Source organism: Myotis nattereri (assembly GCF_964212035.1).
Source record: "Myotis nattereri genome assembly, chromosome: X".
NCBI classification, from domain to species: domain Eukaryota; kingdom Metazoa; phylum Chordata; class Mammalia; order Chiroptera; family Vespertilionidae; genus Myotis; species Myotis nattereri.
In genome coordinates this window covers 15,286,320-15,306,464 of record NC_138078.1, presented here as the reverse complement: position 1 = coordinate 15,306,464, position 20,145 = coordinate 15,286,320, and the positions used below count along the sequence as shown (strand labels likewise).

The following is a 20,145-nucleotide window of genomic DNA, read 5'->3' as shown; positions in this document are numbered from 1 at the left end:
AAGGAACGAGGCGTTAAGCCAGGGTAACATAGTGCATGAATGTAGAAGAACTGGCCAGTCTAAAGGAAACGGCTTTGGGTAGTCAATGGGTGGTATTTGGGAGGGGAAGAGAGAAATTTCCTGGTACAAACTTTATGTCCCTCTAGGCCAGCGGTTCTCAACCTGTGGGTCGCGACCCCTTTGGTGGTGGGACGATCCTTTCACAGGGGTCGCCTAAGACCATCCTGCATATCAGATATTTACATGACGATTCCTAACAGTAGCAACATGACAGTTATGAAGTAGCAACGAAAATAACTTTATGGTTGGGTCACAACATGAGGAACTGTATTTAAAGGGCCAGGAGGTTGAGAATCACTGCTCTAGGCATTTACACTGTCAAGCAACAGTTTACATCCATTCAACATAGGACAATCACAATTCCAAGAGCACTCCCAAATGACTCCTCATTGAACCATCAACTGGCCACCTTCACTTTCCAGTTGGACCTTCAGACTCAAGGAAGTCCAAATGCTGCAGAACTGATGGTGGAAACTAGAATGTTGGTAGAGGAAACTCTTCAGAGGTAGCAAAAACAAGTAGTTCCCTTCTGGCTTGAGCTGTGCTTTGTTCCCGATTAGCTCATTGGAATACTGAATTGAAAAATGCTTGGCCTGAGAGTATGACAGTGCCCCTAGGGATGCCTCCTTAATCTCTGTTTTGATAAAGAACAAAGAAGGCTGTGAATGAAGTCAGACACCAGTTATTGAATTATCTTGCACTGGTAGTTACAGAGATGTTTTGTAGTACCTGTCCCTGTTCTGTAGCAGAGTGATAGGGACCGATACAGGGCTAGAAGCAGCCTGTCCCTTCCTATCCCAAAGTCCTTCAAGCATACTTGATCCGGGCAGGGCCAAAACTACCCTCATTCTTCCACTCGGAAGATGGCGTGGTGGCCTTGGCTTCACCCATTTCCACATGTGATGTAGCCCTTTACTTTGATCTGCATGTTCTTGACTTTCAGAGTGGCCATGTGCCGCTTCTCCAGGAACTCTGGCATGCCACTGGGAACCATCCAACTAACAGTAGTGAGGAAACACAGTCTGGGGATTGTCACAAGTATTCAAATGAGTTGTGGGGATGGATAGCCATTTGGGATTCACATGATCTAACTCTTAAAAATTCCAGAGACTCCAGCACAGTAGGGTGCTCCACAGCACGTGACACCAACACCAGCACAATGTTTTCCTGATCCACGCTGTACCACTAAACATAAACATAATCCCATGAGTACAGTGAGTAAGGAAAATGTGAAGAACCCAAAAAACCACCGAAGACGTCCCTCTCAATCACTTCCCACCTGATTACCAGGGCATCCCACTTTTTTTCTGTACTCTAACCAGCTGAACATTGAAGAACTGCTGGGGTGTCACATCTGTGTAGGTTCTGAAAACTCTGTACTGAGAAAGATGGGTGCCTGTAATAGGGCACCGCCACAGCTTCAAGCTTTTCTTATCCATCACCATTTCCCGTGGTTCCTCTTTGCCCCCTGAATCTTTATTCCCTTCTGTTTGGGACTTTGGTTCTCCAGGGTGGCGCTCAACCTCCGGGCTCTGAAACATTTCCTCCAACAGTTTCATCTCATCAGTGGATCTCTGCAGCTCCTCCTCCTGGATCTGCTCTTTGTCTCACATGAAGATGCCTGCAATGTCCACAATCATTGCCCAGGCATGTACAGGCGGCCAAGGAGGATGTAGCAGGCACTATCTGAGTAGAGGCGACCATAGAGTTGCACCTTCTATGACTTCCTTCAATGTGTCTTTTTCCACATATTTGTCTAGCACTTCCCTGTCACTTTGTTCCTTAATTGTAGGTTACCATTATTTGGATCTTTGGCTTTATCTAGTGCTTCCTTGGCTTTTTCTCTAAATGGGATTATTCCCTCTTGCTCCTCTGACAATCTTCCCTTTTTTTTTCTAAGTCTTTCCATTTTAATTCACCATGATTTGAGAAAAGGATGTGCAAATCTCCTCTGCAGGTGTGATCATCTAGGTTCCCTGAAAGTTTCAGCACGGAAAAAGTCTTTTCTTCCAGATATTTCATTTCAGCATTTTTCTATTAACTTTTGTTTTTCTTCTTGCTCTTGCTTAGCTCATAATTTCGCTTCCATTTTATTTTGTTTGCTTTATCATTTCTTGCAAAGTAATCTTTCTTGAAAAGTATTAGCAGATCTATGTCTTTGTACTTTTGTTTAGGTGTCTCCATAAGTTTTTTTTTAAGCAGATTCAATGCTGTCAAGCACAGCAGGTATTGATCCCTTAAATGTTGTGTGCCATGATCTTCTCATCTGAATATTTAGTGCTTGACCTTTTACTTGTAACTATTCTTTTATGTCATTAAGTGTTGTATCAGTAGGGAAGCCTTTAAACAGATCTGTTTTTCTTTTTTCTTAAATAGATCTGTTTTACATCACGTTTATACTCATCAGTAACTTCAGGAAGGGGCTTGTCTGGAAATCTTTGGAGTTTAGTTTTATCGTCACTTATTTCCATGAGTTCTGCCTTTGATTTGTTCAATGTTTCTACTATTACAGTGAAGTCTGTTAGATGGTTTAACCGATTGAATTTGATCATTACTTCCAAAGGTCACCAGCCTTCATCCAGTTTGATTTATTCCTTTAACAATTTGTCCTGTGGCAAATTGAAGTCACAAAATAATACTCAATTTTATGACAGATTTTGTCCTCCAGAGCAGCCATTTTTCATCACCATTTTCGGCCATTGTGGCTAAACAGGTGGCTCCAAACCTCTGCCTTCGGCTCCATTGGAAGGCAGTGAAGGTAGGAAACTTTAAAAATGCGCACAGTGAGGATGTGGGCAGCTTCTGTCCATGACCCAACCAGGGACCCATCCCAGTGCAACCATTGGCCCACTTGGGTCCGGGCCACGTGCATGTGCGGAACCCCAGGCTCCAGCATTCCTCCCAGGGGACCCAGTGCGTCTGCCAGATGCAGCCCATTTTGACACAGGACCCTTTGTTACGTTTTTATTGCAGTATTAGAGTCAGTTTCTCAGCAAACCTCTCAAATGCTTCTCTTTTCAACTTGTTTTTGAACTAACCTTGTGAAAAGAAGACAATGGTAGCAGTTTTGTTTTTCATCTTTTCTGCCACAGCCACTCCGGAGCCGTAGTTTCAGTGGCTCTGTTTCTGGGCGGAGGACTAAGGGTGCCACCTCCGGGGCCAGTGCCTGGCAGCAGGAAGGGCTGTGAACCTAGCCCAGTTCATGCAGTTCCCTCCTTCATATTTTCTATGTTTAGTTAAAGATGCTAGAACACCAGCCTTGTTCCTAGCTGAGAAGTCACCGTGTGTCACAGTCTACTGTCTTGGGCTAGCAGGAAGTCCAAAGTGGAAGGTCTCCTGCAGTTCTTGCTACGATGACCTAACTTTGAATTCCTCTGCAGTGTATTCGATGGGAATTTGTTCACTCTGTCTGCAATTGTGTGATTGTTGAGCTTGCCTTCATAGGCATGAAGAGAAAGTTCTTTTTTTCTATGTATGAAAATTGGCTTCGGTATCTGTTCTTTCTATGTATGGGAAGCAATCTCAGGAAGTTCCATAGTGACATGGTTGCTCTTAAAGAACCTATCCTGTGATCACTTCCAAGAAATTAGCAACCCAATCTAGAGTTAATAACCCCAACTCCTGATTATTGAAAAATTTTCTCCTACTTGCAGTTGACACCTACTGTTTATTGGGCCTGTGTCAACAGGAGAGGTATTTAATCTTATTTTCTCTCCGAGCCTGACTTTCTTCTAGTGTAGGTGGGAGATATTTCATGACCCTCACTATGTGTGAGATGAAATGAGATGATAAATATGTAGCCTTGGTACAGCTCTTGGTATTAAACACCTGTTAACATAAGACATTCAAACCTGTGAAGAATTTTTGTGAGTTTATCTAAGCCAAAACTGTCGACAGTTGCCGGGGAGCAAAATCTCAGTGAATTGAGATAATACTCCGGAGCCTGGGTGTTTTGTACCTTATTTTATTATACCTTGCAATCAAAAGAGGAGACGTTTGTGGGTTCCATGAAATCTATTGGTGATAGGTTAGGGAGGCAGGAGAAAGCAAAGCGGGGAAACCTCTGGGATAAGAAGTAAAGTGATAGACATACTTCTTTTACATAGGTTGGTATAGGATGGTTAGCAGTCAACAGTTAACTCAATAACATTGAGGGGATTTGTGGTTTCTGTAGAGTGGTGCCTATGCTTTGAGGAGTCTGGACAAAGGAAAATTACTTTTGATATTCCAATGATATGTTATCATAGATGTAAAGAGACAATAGACAGACTCAGTTGAGGTAAAGATTGACCTTTGTCAGGGAAAATACTGGCTTAGGACATGACTACTGACCATAAGCTGCTCTTAGTTAAAAATATTTTAATTTCAGACCTATTTTTGTGATTGCTTTAGGCCTCTGAGTTTGCAAGGCTGCCATGCAGGCCTTCCCTGAGCTAGTCAGGTTAGCATGTGGCTCCTTTTTGTCCAGGTAGCACAGCCGCCTTCCTTGTAGGTTTGGGGTCTTGACCCACGTCAGACAAACACTGCATACTTCATAAATATAACTAGACAGAATGAGTGAAAATAGAAGTGGTAAAAAACAGAGAAAGGGAATTTGTGGAGTGAAGTGGAGAAAAGAAGAGGAAAGAGGAGATGGGTAAGAAACCAGGAAGGTTTTGATGGGGTAAAGTGGGGAAAAGCCAGGGTCTTTTCTCATCCATATAGTAGTCAAGGAGAATGCAGACCTTCCACATCTGGGACTGCTTTCATTTCTCTCTAGGCCTGAGTCCTCCCGATTGTTGTTAGAGAGAATTTATATATTGGAATAGCTCCAGCATGATACTGTCCCTGCACTTTCAAACCTGGGTATTTAGACTTGGGGATTTTCTGAGGCAGCCTGTTCTGTATATTTAAAAGCCACATACAGTGTCTTGGTATTTGTCGGCTGTCTGTGTCACTGCAACTTCAGGCACCTAGTCAAACTAGGTCTATCATTGTGGGGAGCCCTTCATGTTGTGCACCGGCGCCTCCATAACCATGCGAGCACAGACATACGTTCTTTGGTCCAGTGCGGGTACTCCCGCCGCCAGGCAGTTACAGTCCCTGGCTGGACACCCCTGCTAGACTGGGCTTGGCCTTGCGAGAGTTGCCCCGCCCTCCCTCACGGCCCTCCCCCTCCCCCCTCCCTCCTCTAGAGATTCCAGGCTGCCCTGACACCCACCCTCACTGCACCCCCACCTCTAAGCCCTGCCACGTGGCCTGCTGGCCCCTGCCCACTGTTGCGCCTGCGCCTTGGGGCGGACCAGCCTGGCGCTCAGCCCAACTCAGCAGTTTTTCTGGAGTGGCCAGTGGCTGGCCTGTCCAGTGACGGACTGACGCCTCAAGCGCTCCCGTCTGCACGGTTTCCAAGCCCACCCCTTCCAAAAAGGCTCAACACCGCAAGCACACCATCCTCCTTAACAAAGTGAAACTGACCTATGTGCCTTTGAACGCTTGCATTTAATACTTCTAACAGGTTTTTCCTTGAAGTGATCTGTGTGACAGTGCCATGACTACCCCCTCTAGTTGCAGATATTTTAAGTCCTGAGAAACTGGGGAGAAGAAAGGTCTAATCATTTATTCTCCAGCAAGCAAGGGCAGCCAGGCACTTAGGTGACCTAAGCCTGTCTCAAGGTTCCTTTTCTCTCTTTTTTCCCATCAAGATTTGAAAAGTTCCCAGAGGACCAGACTTTGTCCCAGCACATTATTGTTCCATTTTATGAGAGTTATCCCATCACATTACAGGGGCCAGAATCCCTTTTATCCTCCTGTGAGCTCTTGTCATGTTTCTGAATCCCGCAGGAGTCTATTAGACTGTCAGCTTCCTGGGATCTAGCTCCATGTCGACTTCAACTTTGCTGCCCAAGGCACCTGGTACATGGTATTTGCTACTGTAAGCACTTGATTTTATAAGGAACACCTACTACTCCCCACAGCCTGTCTCAGTGTCAAGCTGTTTTCATGTATTATGTCCTTACACCTGCGAGGACCCTTCGAGGCGGAGAGGAAACCTGCCCTGTTCACACTTGTCACTCATCCTGGCCCTGTCTGCTCTATGCCCCGCCCTCACGGCAACGTGCGCATGCGCCCTGGGGCAGACCGCAATGCGCATGCCTAGGCTGCGGCCAGCCGGAAGTCTAACTGGTGGGAGCCCCGTTCATGGCTTCGACTGTGCCGGGTCTCCCGCTCTCCTGCCCTCTCTTCTGCCGGCTCTCAGCATTGTCTTAGGCCCTGCTCGCCCTTCTAGGCCCATCTCTTCCAACAAGCGTCCTTGAAGACTGGCCTGCGGCCATTACAGGAGCCAGGCCTGCCGCCCCTACAGATGAGGGGGTTTGCACTCAGCCTGTTTTACATCCTCTCATCCTTGCCCACGCCCTCTCCTAAAGAGCCTCGCTGCAGCACACCAGCCTTCCTCCTCCCCAAAGGTGAAGTGAACCCTCTGCCTCTGACATGTGTGCCTTTTATACCTTTAGCATTTCTTTTCCTTTTCCTGGCGCCGAGCTGGGTGAACAGTGCCCTGACTGCCCGCACCGGCCGCAGCCCTTTTAAGTCCTGGGAAAACTTGGAGAAAAGTCTAACCTGAAAAGCGATATCTTAAGACAATTTATTCTCTTCCAGCAGGAAAGGAACTTTTCCAGCCGGGAAGCCACAGCTTGGTGACTTAACACTGTCTGCCTTAAGGTACGTCTTATTTTTTAAAATCAGCACTTGGTACGTTCCCAGAACTTACCTTCTCTCCCAGCACAGTGTTGTTCCATCTTCCGACAATTACCCCATTACCCACCCATTTGCTAGAATGGCAGGGGAGGATGAGGGCAGGGCGGGAGAGGTGACACCCAGCACCCACCGAAAAGATGGGGACCATGGGCAGTTTTGTTGTCCCCAGGACCCCTCCTATCTTCCTGAGCCCCTGTCATCTTTCTGAATCCCACAGAAGCGATCCTAACTGTTTGACTTTTCTCTATTAGATTGTCAGCTACCTGGGGTCGAAGTCGATGTCAAACTCATCTGATTCCCAAGGCTCCTGGCACATGGGATTTGCTATTGTAAGTACTTGGTTTTGTAAATAACACCTAATCAAGTTCCCAACAGCCTGTCCCGGTTTCAGTTACTTTCACATACTATATCTTTGGTCCTGTGACAGCCCTTTGAGGCAGATAGGAACCTGCCCTTTCCCAACTCATCCCTCACCCCAGTCCTGTCCATTGTAAGTTGTGCTTTCTGTTCCCTGACCCCTGTTTTCTGTGGGTAAAGGAAGAAAAATATGAAGCCACCTCCCTTTGCCAGGAAGGGGAGAGCGTGTCCTTACACATAGCATTGTCTGGCACGTCTTCAGTTTCCAGGGGCGAGTAGATAGCAGTCCTCTGATCAGGGAGCTCTCGCTGCTCCCATTCTCCTTCCCTGGCCTCCCGTTCCACATGCAAGGGGAGTGGGGCACTGGGGGTTTGGGGCTGAGTCCCAGGGATGCTAGATTCAGATCCCTGACCAGTCCTACCCTTGTTAAGCCTGGCCAGGCAGGGTCGCAGCCTCAGGTCCCCTGGCCGGGCGCTGGGTGGGGGGTGTAGCCTGAGGTTCCCTGGTCTGAGATGGAGGGTGTGCCTTGAGATCCCCCATCAAGCCCCGCTGGGTCGGGGGTGTGGTTGAGATTCCCCATCCAGCCCCACTGGGCAGGGGATGAAGCCTCAGTTTCCCCTGCCGTGCTCCAGCAGAGGGGCACAGCCTAAGGTCCCCCTTCAAGCCCTGCTGGGCAGAGGGGCGAGGCCTGAGGTCCCCTGGCCTGGTTTTGGGGCCTGGGGTGTGGCCTGAGGTCCCCACCAAGCCCCGCCGGGTGGGGGTTGTGGCCTGCGGTCCCCCATCAAGCTCTACCAGGTTGGGGGCGCACCTTCAGGTCCCACGCCAAGCACTGCCAGGCGGGGTGCCAAGCCTTTGGTCCCCTGGCCTGGTGCAGGGGCTGGGGTCACGTCCTGAGGTCCCCCGTCAAGCCCCGCTGGGTGGGGGTGTGTGGCCTGAGGTCCCCGTGTCAAGCCCCGCTTGGGTGGGGAGGTGTGGCCTGAGGTCACCTGTGAAGCCCTGCTGGGTGGGGGGCACAGCCTGAGGTCCCCTGGCCTGGTACCAGGGCGGGGGCAGTGGCCTGAGGTCCCCTATCAAGCCCCATGGTGGAGGGGGGAGGGAGAGGAGGGGCGAAGCCTCAGGTCCCTGCTGATTGCTCATTAAGGCTCATTACGGGAACTCGGACTCTGCTGTGGGCGCCTTCATCTTTGTGGCAGAGTGATGGTCAATTTGCATATTCCCTATATATTATATAGGATTTGCCTGTTGTAGACATTTCATATAAATGAAATCAGACAATATGTGTCCTATTGTGTCTGGCTTCTTTCACTTAACTATAATTGTTTGCAAAGTTCATTTATGTTGTAGTATATATTGGGACTTCATTCTTTTTATTGTGATAAATATACATAATACTATTGTAGCCATTTTTTTAAAAATATATTTTACTGATTTTTTACAGAGAGGAAGGGAGAGAGATAGAGAGTCAGAAACATCGATGAGAGAGAAACATCGATTAGCTGCCTCCCGCACATCCCCCACTGGAGATGTGCCCGCAACCCAGGTACATGCCCTTGACCTGAATCGAACCTGGGACCTTTCAGTCCGCAGGCCCATGCTCTATCCACTGAGCCAAACCGGTTTGGGCTATTTTAGCCATTTTTAAGTGTATAGTCAAGTGGCATTAAGTACATTCACATTATTGTGCACTCATCAGCATCATCTTCCCCCAGAATTTTCATCTTCCCAAACTGAAACTAGAGCCTCTAAACCAGTGGTTCTTAACCTGTGGGTCGCGACCCCTTTGAGGGTCAAATGACCCTTTCACAGGGGTCGCCTAAGACCATTGGAAAACACATACATAATTACATATTGTTTTTGTGATTAATCACTATGCTTTAATGATATTCAATTTGTAACAATGAAATTGGGGGTCACCACAGCATGAGGAACTATCAAAGGGTCTCAGCATTAGGAAGGTCGCCGCAAATAGAACCACTGCTCTACACAATAACTCCCCAGTCGCCCCTCCTCCCAGCCCGTGGAAACCACCATTGTACTTTTTGTCTCTGAATTTTACTACTCTAAGTGCCTCCTATAAGGAGAATCATACAATATTTGTCCTTTTGTGTCTGTCTTCTTTCACATAAGCTTAATAGTTTTTTTTTTTTAACGGGGTCATTATTTATTTTTAAATGTATGTATTCTTTATTGATTTCGGAGAGGAAGGGAGAGGGAGATAGAAACATCAGTGATGAGAGAAAATCATTGATAGGCTGCCTGCTGCAAGCCCCATACTGGGGATCGAGCCTGCAACCCAGGCATGTGCCCTTGGCCGGAATTGAACCCGGGACCCTTCGGGCCGCAGCTGACACTCTTATCTACTAAGCCAAATGGGCTAGGGCTAAGCCTAATAGTTTTTATTTTTATAATTAAAAAAGTGTTTTTTAGGCTTAATAGTTTTAAGGTTCATCCATGTTGTGGCAGGTATTGGATCAACCTTGGAACTATTAAGCCACTCCTTTTAAAGAATATATATATTTTTTATTGATTTTTGAGGGGAAGGGAGAGAGAGAGAGAGAAATGTCAGTGATGAGAGGGAATCATTGACCGGCTGCCTCCTGAATGCCCCAAACTGGGGATCGAGCTTGTAACTCGGGCATGTGCCCTGACCAGGAATCAAACCGTGACCTTCCGGTTCATAGGTCAACACTCAACCACTGAGCCAAGTGGGCTGGGCAAAGCCACTCCTTTTTTTATGGCTGAATAATATCCCATTGTGTGGATATACCAGTGTTTACAAATTAATAAATTGATGGATATTCAGGTTGATTATACTTTGACTTATATGATTAATGATATTATGAATATTCACTTACAAGTTTTTAAAAAATGTATCTTAATTGTTGAAAGTATGAAAGAAGTCCTCCTTTTTTTCCCCATTGACTTCCTCTCCTGCCCCCTTCCCCCAGGCCTTCACCACTCTAATGTCTGTGTCCATGGGTTATGCATATGTACATATAAGTTCTTTGGTTAATCTGTCCACCTCCCTCCCCACCTTCCCTCTGAGATTCATCATTCTGTCTCATGCTTCCGTGTCTCTGGATCTATTTTGTTTGTAAGTTTATTTTTATTTCTTCATAAATCTTTATTGTTAAACGTATTACATAGGTCTCCCTCATTCCCCCATTGACCCCCCTCCAGCCAGCCCCCGCCCCCTGCCCCAGGCCTTCACTACCTATTGTCTGTGTCCAAGGGATATGCATATATGTATACAAAGTCTTTGGTTGGTTACCTCCCACGCCTTCCCTCTGAGATTCCACACTCTGTTCCATGCTTGCATGTCTCTGGATCCACTCAGATTATCAGTGTATTTTGTTCATTAGATTCCACTTATGAGTGAGATCATATGGTACTTGTCTTACTCTGACGGACTTATTTCACTTAGCATACAGAATACTCTTCAGGTCTATCTGCTATCTCAAAGGGTAAGAGATCCTTCTTTTCTACAACTTCATTGTATTCTATTGTATAAATGTACCACAGCTGTAAAAACAACTGCATTCATATTAGGATATATTCCTCCAAGAGGAATCATTGGATCAGATGGCAGTTTCAGTTTTAATTTTTTTGAGGCAACTCCAAACTGTTTTCCACAGTGGCTGCACCAGTTTTCATTCCCACCAGCAGTGTGCGAGGGTTCTCTTTTCTCCACATCCTCGCCATGGCTTGTCATTTGTTGATGGCAGCCATTCAGACAGGTGTAAGGTGATACCTCATGGTGGTTTTAAATTGCATCTCTTTGAGGATTAGTGACTTTGAGCATTTTGTCATATGTCTCTTGGCCATCTGTATATTCACTTTGGAGAAGTGTTTACTTAGGTTCTTTGTCCATTTTTTAATTGGATTGTCTTTCATTTGTTAAGTTGTATGAGTTCTTTATATATTTTGTAAATTAACTTCTTACTAGATGTATCATTGAAAAATACGTTCTCCCATATATAGTGGGCTCCCTTTTCATTTTGTTGATAACTTGTTTTATTTTGAATTTGTTTTTATTGATTTCAGGGAGGAACGGAGAGGGAGAGAGATATAGAAACATCACTGATGAGAGAGAATCGTTGATCGGCTGCCTCCTGTTAGGATCAGGGATCGAGCCCACAACCTGGGCATATGCCCTGACTTGGAATTGAATTGTGATCTCCTGGTTCATACGTCGACGCTCAGCCACTGAGCCACCATGGCCGGCATGTTGATGTGGGTTTTTTTTGTTTGTTTGTTTTTACCTGTGCAGAAGCTTTTTATTTTGGTGTAGTCCCATTTGTTTATTTTCTCGTTACTTTCCCTTGCCCTAGGAAATGTACCGGCAGACATATTGCTATGAGAAATGTCTGAGATTTTGCTGTATGGTCTCTTCTAAGATTTTTATAGAGTCATGACTTACATTTAAGTCTTTCATGCATTTGGAGCTTATTCTTTTTAAAAACCTTTATTTATTTTATGCTTTTTTGTTCATCCTCACCTGAGGATAATTTTCTGTTGATTTGTAGAGAGAGTGAAAGGGAGGATGAGAGAAACATTGATTGGTTGCCTTCCACTTTCACCCTGACCAGGGCTAGGTAGGAATCCAGTATGCAGCTGAGATACATGCTTTTAACTGGAATCAAACTTGCCACCCTTCAGTCTGCGGGCCAGTGCTCTATGCCCGTGGTTGGCAAACTGCGGCTCGCGGGCCACATGCGGCTCTTTGGCCCCTTGAGTGTGTCTCTTCCACAAAAGACCACGTGCGGGCGCGCACGTACAGTGCGATTGGAACTTCATGGCTCATGCGCAGAAGTTGGCTCTTCGTCCTGGGCGAGTCTATTTTGAAGAAGTACTGTTGATATTTGGCTCTGTTGACTAATGAGTTTTCCGACCACTGCTCTATCCAATGAGCCAAACCAGCTTGGGTGAATTTATTCTTGTGTGTGGTGATCTTGTTTTTTTAGCTTGTACCTGTCCAATTCCCCCCTCCTCCCCCACATCTCCCTATTTTTGAAGAGACTGTCTTTACTCCATTGTATGCTTTTGCCTCCTTTGTTAAATGTGAAAGTAATGGCTTGGTCTATTTTAGGGTTCTTGTTGTGTTCCATTGATCTATGTGCCTTTTCTTGTGCCAGTACCTAGCTGTTTTGATGCCAGTGGCTTTGTAGTATAACTTGATATCTGGAGTTGTGATCCCTCCAACTTTGTCCTTTTTTTCCATGATTGTTGCGGCTATTTGGGGCCTTTCTTTGGCTCCATATAAATTTTTGGAATATTTGTTGTAGATTGGTGAAATATACCGTTAGTATTTTAATAGGGATTGCATTGAATCTGTAGATTGCTTTTGGGACATGTTAATGGTGCTAATTCTACCAATCCGTGACCACGGTTTATTCTCCCACTTGTTTATATCTTCCTCTATCTCTTTTTTCAGTGACCTGTAGTTTTCTGAGTACAGGTCTTTTACTTCCTTGGTTAACACGTTAAGCACCCAGTCAGTCACTGGTGACTGACACTATGCTTTCCGTCCCGAAGACAAAACAGGCTGGGCATTTAACGTGTTAAGTTTATTACTAAGTATCTTAATTTTTGTTGTTGTAATGGCAAATGCGATTGTTTTCTTAATTTGTCTTTGTGAGTTCCTTATTGGTGTATAAAAATGCCAGTGATTTCTGGGTGTTAATTTTGTATCCTGCTACATTGCTGAGTTCATTTATTAAATCTGGTAGTTTTTTTTGCTGGAGTCTCTAGAGTTTTCTATGTACAATATCACATCATCTGAAAATAATGATAGATTTACTTCCTCCTTCCCAATTTGGATGCCTTTTATGTTTTCTTCTTCTCTGATTGTTGTGGCTAAGACTCCCAGTACTGTGTTGAATAAGAGTGGTGAAAGCGGACATCCCTGTCTTGTTCCTGTTCTTAGGGGAAATGGTTTTAGTTTTTTCCCATTGACTATGATGTTGGCTGTAGCTTTTCATGTATGGCCTTTAATATGCTGAGGTATCATTCTTCTGTTCCCACTTTGCTGAGAACTTTTTTAAAAAGTTGATTTCAGAGAGGATGGGAGAAGGAGAGAGAGAGAGAGAAACAATGATGAGAGAGAATCATTGATTGGCTGACTCCTACACGCCCCCTACTGGGGATCGAGCCCACAACCTAGGCATGTGCCCTGACAGGGAATGGAACCATGACCTCCTGATTCATAGGTTGACGCTCAACCACTGAGCCACGCCGGCCGGGCACTGAGGAATGTTTTTAAATGAAAAGTGGGTGTTGGATTTGGTCGAATGTTTTTCTGGGTCTATTGATATTATCGTGTGTTTTGGTCTTTCAATTTGTTTATGTGATGTATCACATTTATTGATTTGCAAATTTTGTGCCAGCCTTACATCCCTGGAATAAATCCCACTTGGTCATAATGTATGACCTTTTTAAAATATTTCTGGATCTGATTTGCTAATATTTTGTTGAGGATTTTTGCATTCATGCTCATCAGGGGTATGGCCTATACCAGTGATGGCGAACCTATGACACGCGTGTCCAAGGTGACATGTGAACTCATTTTTGTGGTTGATTTTTCTGTGTTAAATGGCATTTAAATATATAAAATAAGTATCAAAATAATAAATCTTTGTTTTACTATGGCTGCAAATATCAGAAAATTTCTATATGTGACACGGCACCAGAGTTAAGTTAGGGTTTTTCAAAATGCTGACACGCCAAGCTCCAAAGGTTCGCCATCACTGGCCTATACCGTAATTCCATTTCTTTGCAATGTCTGTATCTGGTTTTGGAATTAGGATAATGCTAGCCTGGCCAAAAAAGAGCATGGAAGTGTTCGTTTCTCTGGAATTTCTTGGTATATTTTGAGGAGGATAGGTGTTAGTTCTCTTTTGAATGTTTGGTAAAACTCCCCTGTGAAGCCATCCATGTCAGGGCTTTTGTCTGCTTTGAGTTTTTTGATTACTGCTTCAGTTCCATCAGGTGTTTTCAGCCTATTCAGGTTTTGTGATCCTTCCTGATTCAGTTTTGTACAGGTTTTATGTGAACCTATGTTTTTAGTCCCCCTGAGTGGTCATTATACTCCCCCACCTCCCAGGCCCCAGGCCTTTAGTGACCCACCCCTGTATTTGGGTTCATCTGCTTCCCTGGGTGGCCTGCTTGGCTCTTTCTCCTTCTGTGACAATGTCAGCCTACTGTTTCTTGTGGGGTCCTTCTCTGTTCACCGGAAACACATATTTTTCTGCATCTCCTCGCAGGTCAGTTTACATCTACGGCTATCATTTTATTGTCCCTCTGCCACAGGCAGTTCCAACTCTGGTCTCTAGACTTTACTTGTGTGAGTCAGATGCTAGTTCCTCAACCTACCAGGAGGCACAGCTTTCTGAAACTTTTTTGTCATTTGCGTGAGGTAGCAACATTTGTCTCTCATTCTAGAAGTCATCTACCACGTGATGAGGACACTCAAGCAGCTCCTGGAAAAGCCCCGGTGGGAAGAAACTGAGCCCTCCCAGGAACTGCCAGCACCAACTTGCCAGCCTGTGACTGCACCTCTTTGGAACCAGAGCTCGCAGCTCCAGTCAGTTGTGATGACTGCAGCCCCAGTGACACCTCCACTGAAGCCTCATGTGACCTCCTGGACCAGAACCACCTAGCTCAGTTCCTGAGTTCACGACCCACACCAACAGTGAGTTTGGAAAATGTTCATTATTGCCTAATTTTGAAGGTTTTTTTGAAACACAGTTCATACACATAACTGTTACCATTTTAGAGTGTGCATTTCAGTGCTTTCTAACACATTCATTGTTATGCAGCCATTGCCACTGTCTCATTCCAGAATATTTCCATCTCTTCAAAATGATAGCCCATACCTCGTAGCAGTCTCCATTAGTTCTCTCTACTGCCCATCACCTAAAAACTGTTCATTTACTCTCTGACTCTAAGGATTTGCTTATTGTGGACATTTGCTATAAATGGAAACATAGAACTTGTGATTTTTAAAAAAGATATTTTTATTGATTTCAGAGAGAAGAAGGGAGAAGGAGAGAGAGAGAGAAACATCAGTGATGAGAGAGAATTATTGACCGGCTGCCTCCTGCACACCCCCAACTGGGGATCAAACCCGCAACCTAGGCAGTGCCCTACCTGGGAATTGAGCCATGACCTCTTGGTTCATGGGTCGACACTCTACCACAGAGCCACACCGGCTGGGACCAATATGTGTTTTTTTTGAATGATTTCTTTTAGATATCATAATGTTTTCAAGGTTCATCTGTGTTGCAGGACAGGTCAATCATTTCTTCTTTTTTTAAAAAAGCCTTTTTTTAGAGCAGTTCTAGGTTTATTTCAACATCCAGAGGAAGTATAGAGATCTCCCATATATACCTGCTGCCCTCCCACATGCATAGCCTCTCCCACTGTCAGCATCTCTAACCAGAGGGATACATTTTTAACTAAGGATGAACCTACATTGACTCATCATTATCACCCAAATTCCATAGTTTACCTTAGGATTCACTTTTGGTGTGGTGGGAATGGGTTTGGATGAATGTATACTGACATACAGGGTGGGGCAAAAGTAGGTTTACAGTTGTTCCTTTGAGAAACAATAGTTAACAAATAATAATACAAGAATGAATTGTTTTGTGTACTCATAAATGTGAATCTATTTTTCCCCCACCCTGTATATCCATCATTATAATATACAGAATATTTTTACTGCACTAAAAATCCTCTGTGCTCTGCCTGCATTCTTTTTCATAGTTTTACTAGTGGCCTGGTTCATGCAATTCATGCACCGGGAGTAGTGTCCCTCACCCGGCCTGCACCCTCTCCAATCTGGGACCCCTCGGGGGATGTCTGACTGCCACTTTAGGCCCAGTCCCTGTGGGATTCCTCATGGTCCTGTGGGAATGGGCCTAAACTGGCAGTCAGACATCCCTGTCACAATCTGGAACTGCTATCTCCTAATCGCTGACCTACGTGCCTGCCTGATTGCCCCTCACCACTCTGCCTGCCGGCCTTCTTGCCTCCAACTGCCCCCCTCTGCTTGCCTGTTCACTCCCTACTTTCCCCCACTTCTCGCCTGCTTATCCCCCAATCCCCCCCCCCCAGCCTGTTTGCCCCCAACTGGACCTCACTGCCGGCTTGCTCTCCCTCAGCTGTCCTCCCCTGCTGGCCTGATCACCCCCTACTGCCCTCCCCTCCTGGCCTGATTGCCCCTAACCGCCTCTGCCTCCGCCCCGCCGCCTTGGCTATATCTGGAAGGATATCTGGAAGGTCTCCCGGTCTAATTAGCACATTAGGCTTTCATTAGTATAGATAATATTTCACTGTAATGATATATTGTATTTTTTTAATATTTGTACACATTTGCTTATATTTTCGAGGAGAAACAATATAATAAGACAATAATAACTAATAAAACTATATAGGGGGTGGGATGGGTCATGGTAGAGGAGACCAGGATGGGGGCAAAACTTATCTGAATACACCTTGGTATATAATATGACTTTGGAATAAAGTTTTGAGGCAATTATAACACAGATTACATCCAGAAAAAAACACACAAAATGAAAAAAGAAAAAGAAACAAGTGAATCTCGTTGTACTTTGTTAGTGACATAACCAAGTAGAGAAAAGAATTATTCTGACTGACCTTAGAATACAATATATATATATATGGGTTTTTTTTGAGTCAACTAAATATTTACTGAGAACCTGTTATGTGGTAGCTGCTGGGATATAAATATGCATACTCTGCTCCAAAGGCTCTACCAACTAGGTGATTGAGACAGACAACACACGGTATGGTGATACACACAGGGTGTGACAGAAACATCCAGGAGGGAATCCTCTCCAGGGAGTTCATGGAAGTCTTGTTAAAGGAGATGATCTCAAAAGTCAGTAGTGAGTGGTAATACCATATGTAGAGAACCTGAAGCACTTCAATATTATTGGCACTTACACTTGGAGACGAGATAGGTGATTAATGATGTCAACATGTACAGTAGTTAAAAAAAAAACACCCAAACAGCCCAGGAAACAATCACTCCCCCCCCCCCCAAGAACTAGGCAAAAGGCATAAGGCATTCACAAGGCATCCCGATCACATAAACGCCAAGTATATCTAAGTGGTCCAATATATGCATGGACAGTCTGAAGATGCTGAGCTAAACTGATTTTTCCCCCAAGTTAAGAACGCCATCAAACCCAGTTTCCATTTTAACCCCCACATTGTTTGTAACATAACCAATTCTCATCAGCCAGGGAGGCACAAACCCTTAAGAGCAGGATGCGGCTGGAACTTTCAGACTGACCCCCTCAAGTGATACAATACAGATCCCTTCCCAGTGCCGAGTCCATGTGCCCCACCCTGTGAAGGAGGCAAAGAGGGAAAGGGGGAGGAGGAAGCAAGACCAGGTGAAAAGCGAGGCTGTTCAATTTTGAATCAGACAAAGAAAAGAAAAACCAGAGCAGCAAGGCAAAGGGAATAACAGGCTATTGAGGGGGCCAGGCGGCGGCTCCAGCACAGGCGGGAACAGCAACAGCAGCGGGGCACCCACAGCTTACGAGAACCACGGGGCAAAGCCCCCCAAGGCTTCGGGCTTCGGTATCATTGGCTTCTGCTTCTGCTTCTGCATCTGCTTCTACTTCTGCTTCGGTTTCAGCTTCTTAGGCTTCGGCTTCGGCTTCGGCTTCGGCTTCTTCGGCTTCGGCTTCTTCGGCTTCGGCTTCGGGCTTCGGCTTCGGCTTCGGCTTTGGCTTCGGCTTCGGCTTCGGCCTCGGCTTCGGCTTCGGCTCCGGCCTCGGCTTCGGCTTCGGCTCGGCTTCGGCTGCGGCTTCGGATTCGGATTCGGATTCTTCGGCTTCGGCTTTGTCTTCGGCTTCGGCTGCTTCGGCTTCGGCTTCGGCTTCTTCGGCTTCGGCTTCGGCTTCTTTGGCTTCGGCTTCGGCTGCTTCGGCTTCGGCTTCTTCGGCTTCGGCTGCTTCGTCTTCTTCGGCTTCGGCTTCTTTGGCTTCGGCTTCGGCTTCGGCTGCGGCTTCGCCTTCAGCTTCAGCTGCTTCGGCTTCGGCTTCGGCTTCTTCGGCTTCGGCTTCGGCTTCGCCTTCGCCTTCAGCTTCAGCTGCTTCGGCTTCGGCTTCGGCTTCGGCTTCGGCTTCGGCTTCAGCTTCGGCTGCTTCGGCTTCGGCTTCGGCTTTGGCTGCTTCGGTTCGGCTTCGGGTGGCTTCACCGAGTCGTAGTGCTCCCCGCCAAAGCTGGAGGTGCAGCGCCTGTAGACGAGGGTGAGCGGCTTCTTGGTGTCCTCCTCCCCGATGAGGAGGACAGACGACTCTGTCTGGATCACCTCGACGGGGCCCTGCAGGACGTACGACAGGGCCCTCAGCTCTAGTTGGCCTCACCACGATGCGCTGTGCACCATGCTGTCGCAGTAGTCGAATTCCTCGCGGGTGTAGACCTCGCGGGTTTCGGGGTCGCTGAAGCAGGGCAGGAATTCGTGGACCTGCTTGCGCAGGTAGTTGGGGGTGCGGCCCCGCAGGCTCTCCAGGGTCACGGAGAGCGGCAGCTGGTCTTGGACGGCGCCGCACATGCAGTGTCTGTCTGCCGGGATCTCCATCTCCAGGTTCTTGGCCTCGAGGGTGACCGCCGGCTTCTCCTCCTCGTCCCGGCGACAGTTGGCCAGGTACCCCACTGGGCGTCGGGCGCTGCCATCTTCTGGGCTCTCTGCGGCGCCGCCCTGCTTTCGCGCCTGTGTGGGCCCTGGAAGGCAAGGAGGCCGGTTCTCAGGAGCCATCTTGGCCAGACCCTCAGTGAGGGAATGGAGGTTGCTGCTGGCAGGGGGAAGCTCTGTGAACCTCCCCAGCTCCCGCTGCTGTTTCTGCTCTATTTCGGCCTCAAGGCGGCCATGTCAAGGAGCAACTGCTTTCTTTTCTTGTCGTTCTTAGGGACCGCGTTCTTCATGGCCTGGATGGGGTCCTGCAGCTCTTCTTTCCCGCGGAGGTGGCGACGCTTCAGCCCTGATACTCAAGCTGCAGATCTGCCTGGTGTTTGGCGAGAACCCACGTTTGGTGGCAGCGAGAGGACCCGCCACCGTTCAGTCCAACTGCTCCAACCTCCAACAGGTAGCTGATCTCAGCCTCCAGTGGCGGGCTGCTCTAGAATACAATATTTTTACCAAACATTCTCAGTAAGATACATTCCAAGGCTAACAAATAGTTTAAATTAGATTCAGCAATTTTACTAGTAATAGTAATGTTGAGGCGGTTAGGAATTCAGACTTCCCCATGACAGATAAGAAATAAGCATAAATTTTAAATTATATGTAGTACGTGAAAACCCTGTATATTTAAATTTGAATTGGAAGTTTAGCAAGATGTTACTCTTCCCTTTAATAGAAGATAGATGTGGCCTTTAAATGTCCCCCCCTGATAGAATCCAGAGAAATGCTTGCTTGCAAGTGTGAGGTGGGGAATGGACTTGGTCGTCTAACCTTGTTCGCCAACCGGTGGTCCGTGGAGAAACAAGATAATAAAAAGATAATTGCTGGCATTGCATCCTCAACAGAGCTGATGTCTGCCTCTGAGATTCCCAAAACCTGGGTTCTCGTCCCAGCTCTTCCTCCTGCTCCCTCCAAAGGCATCAAGCTCTGTACCGTGCTGAGCCCAGATTCCTCACCTCTGAAACGAGGAGAATGAGCCCGTGTGTCCTTTTCGCCCTTGAAAACCATGTGGAACGACCACAGATTTCTCGCATACCTTCCGACTTGCTGATGCCATGAATTCTGAGTGTTTCCCCCATTATTACATTCTTGAATGGGCATGTTCACGAAATTCCATCGGGATTGGAATCACATAGCAATACCTAGAAAAAGAAATATTGCTGGCTCGTTAGCACAAAGTGGAGGCAGAAGGAATCTACTTTGTCTTTTTGTCTCTTTCAGCCATGGAATTCCATGGACACCTGCACAGCATAGGCACCAGGGAAGGTCTG

At 46.4% G+C, this 20,145-nt stretch overlaps 3 pseudogenes across 3 annotated transcripts; all 3 read right to left on the bottom strand.

Annotated features, from left to right (window-relative positions):
- Positions 1 to 867: 867 nt before the first annotated feature.
- Positions 868 to 1,649, bottom strand: LOC308511129 (stAR-related lipid transfer protein 7, mitochondrial-like; annotated as a pseudogene). The gene has a single exon. The product of its transcript is annotated as an stAR-related lipid transfer protein 7, mitochondrial-like (transcript).
- Positions 1,650 to 1,742: 93 nt separating this feature from the next.
- Positions 1,743 to 2,760, bottom strand: LOC308511115 (lupus La protein homolog; annotated as a pseudogene). The gene has a single exon. The product of its transcript is annotated as a lupus La protein homolog (transcript).
- Positions 2,761 to 16,026: 13,266 nt separating this feature from the next.
- On the bottom strand, positions 16,027 to 19,931 carry LOC308511114 (OTU domain-containing protein 6A-like; annotated as a pseudogene). Its single transcript has 3 exons — positions 19,911 to 19,931; positions 18,389 to 19,310; positions 16,027 to 16,059 (listed from the first exon to the last, which is right to left on the bottom strand). The product of its transcript is annotated as an OTU domain-containing protein 6A-like (transcript).
- Positions 19,932 to 20,145: the final 214 nt, after the last annotated feature.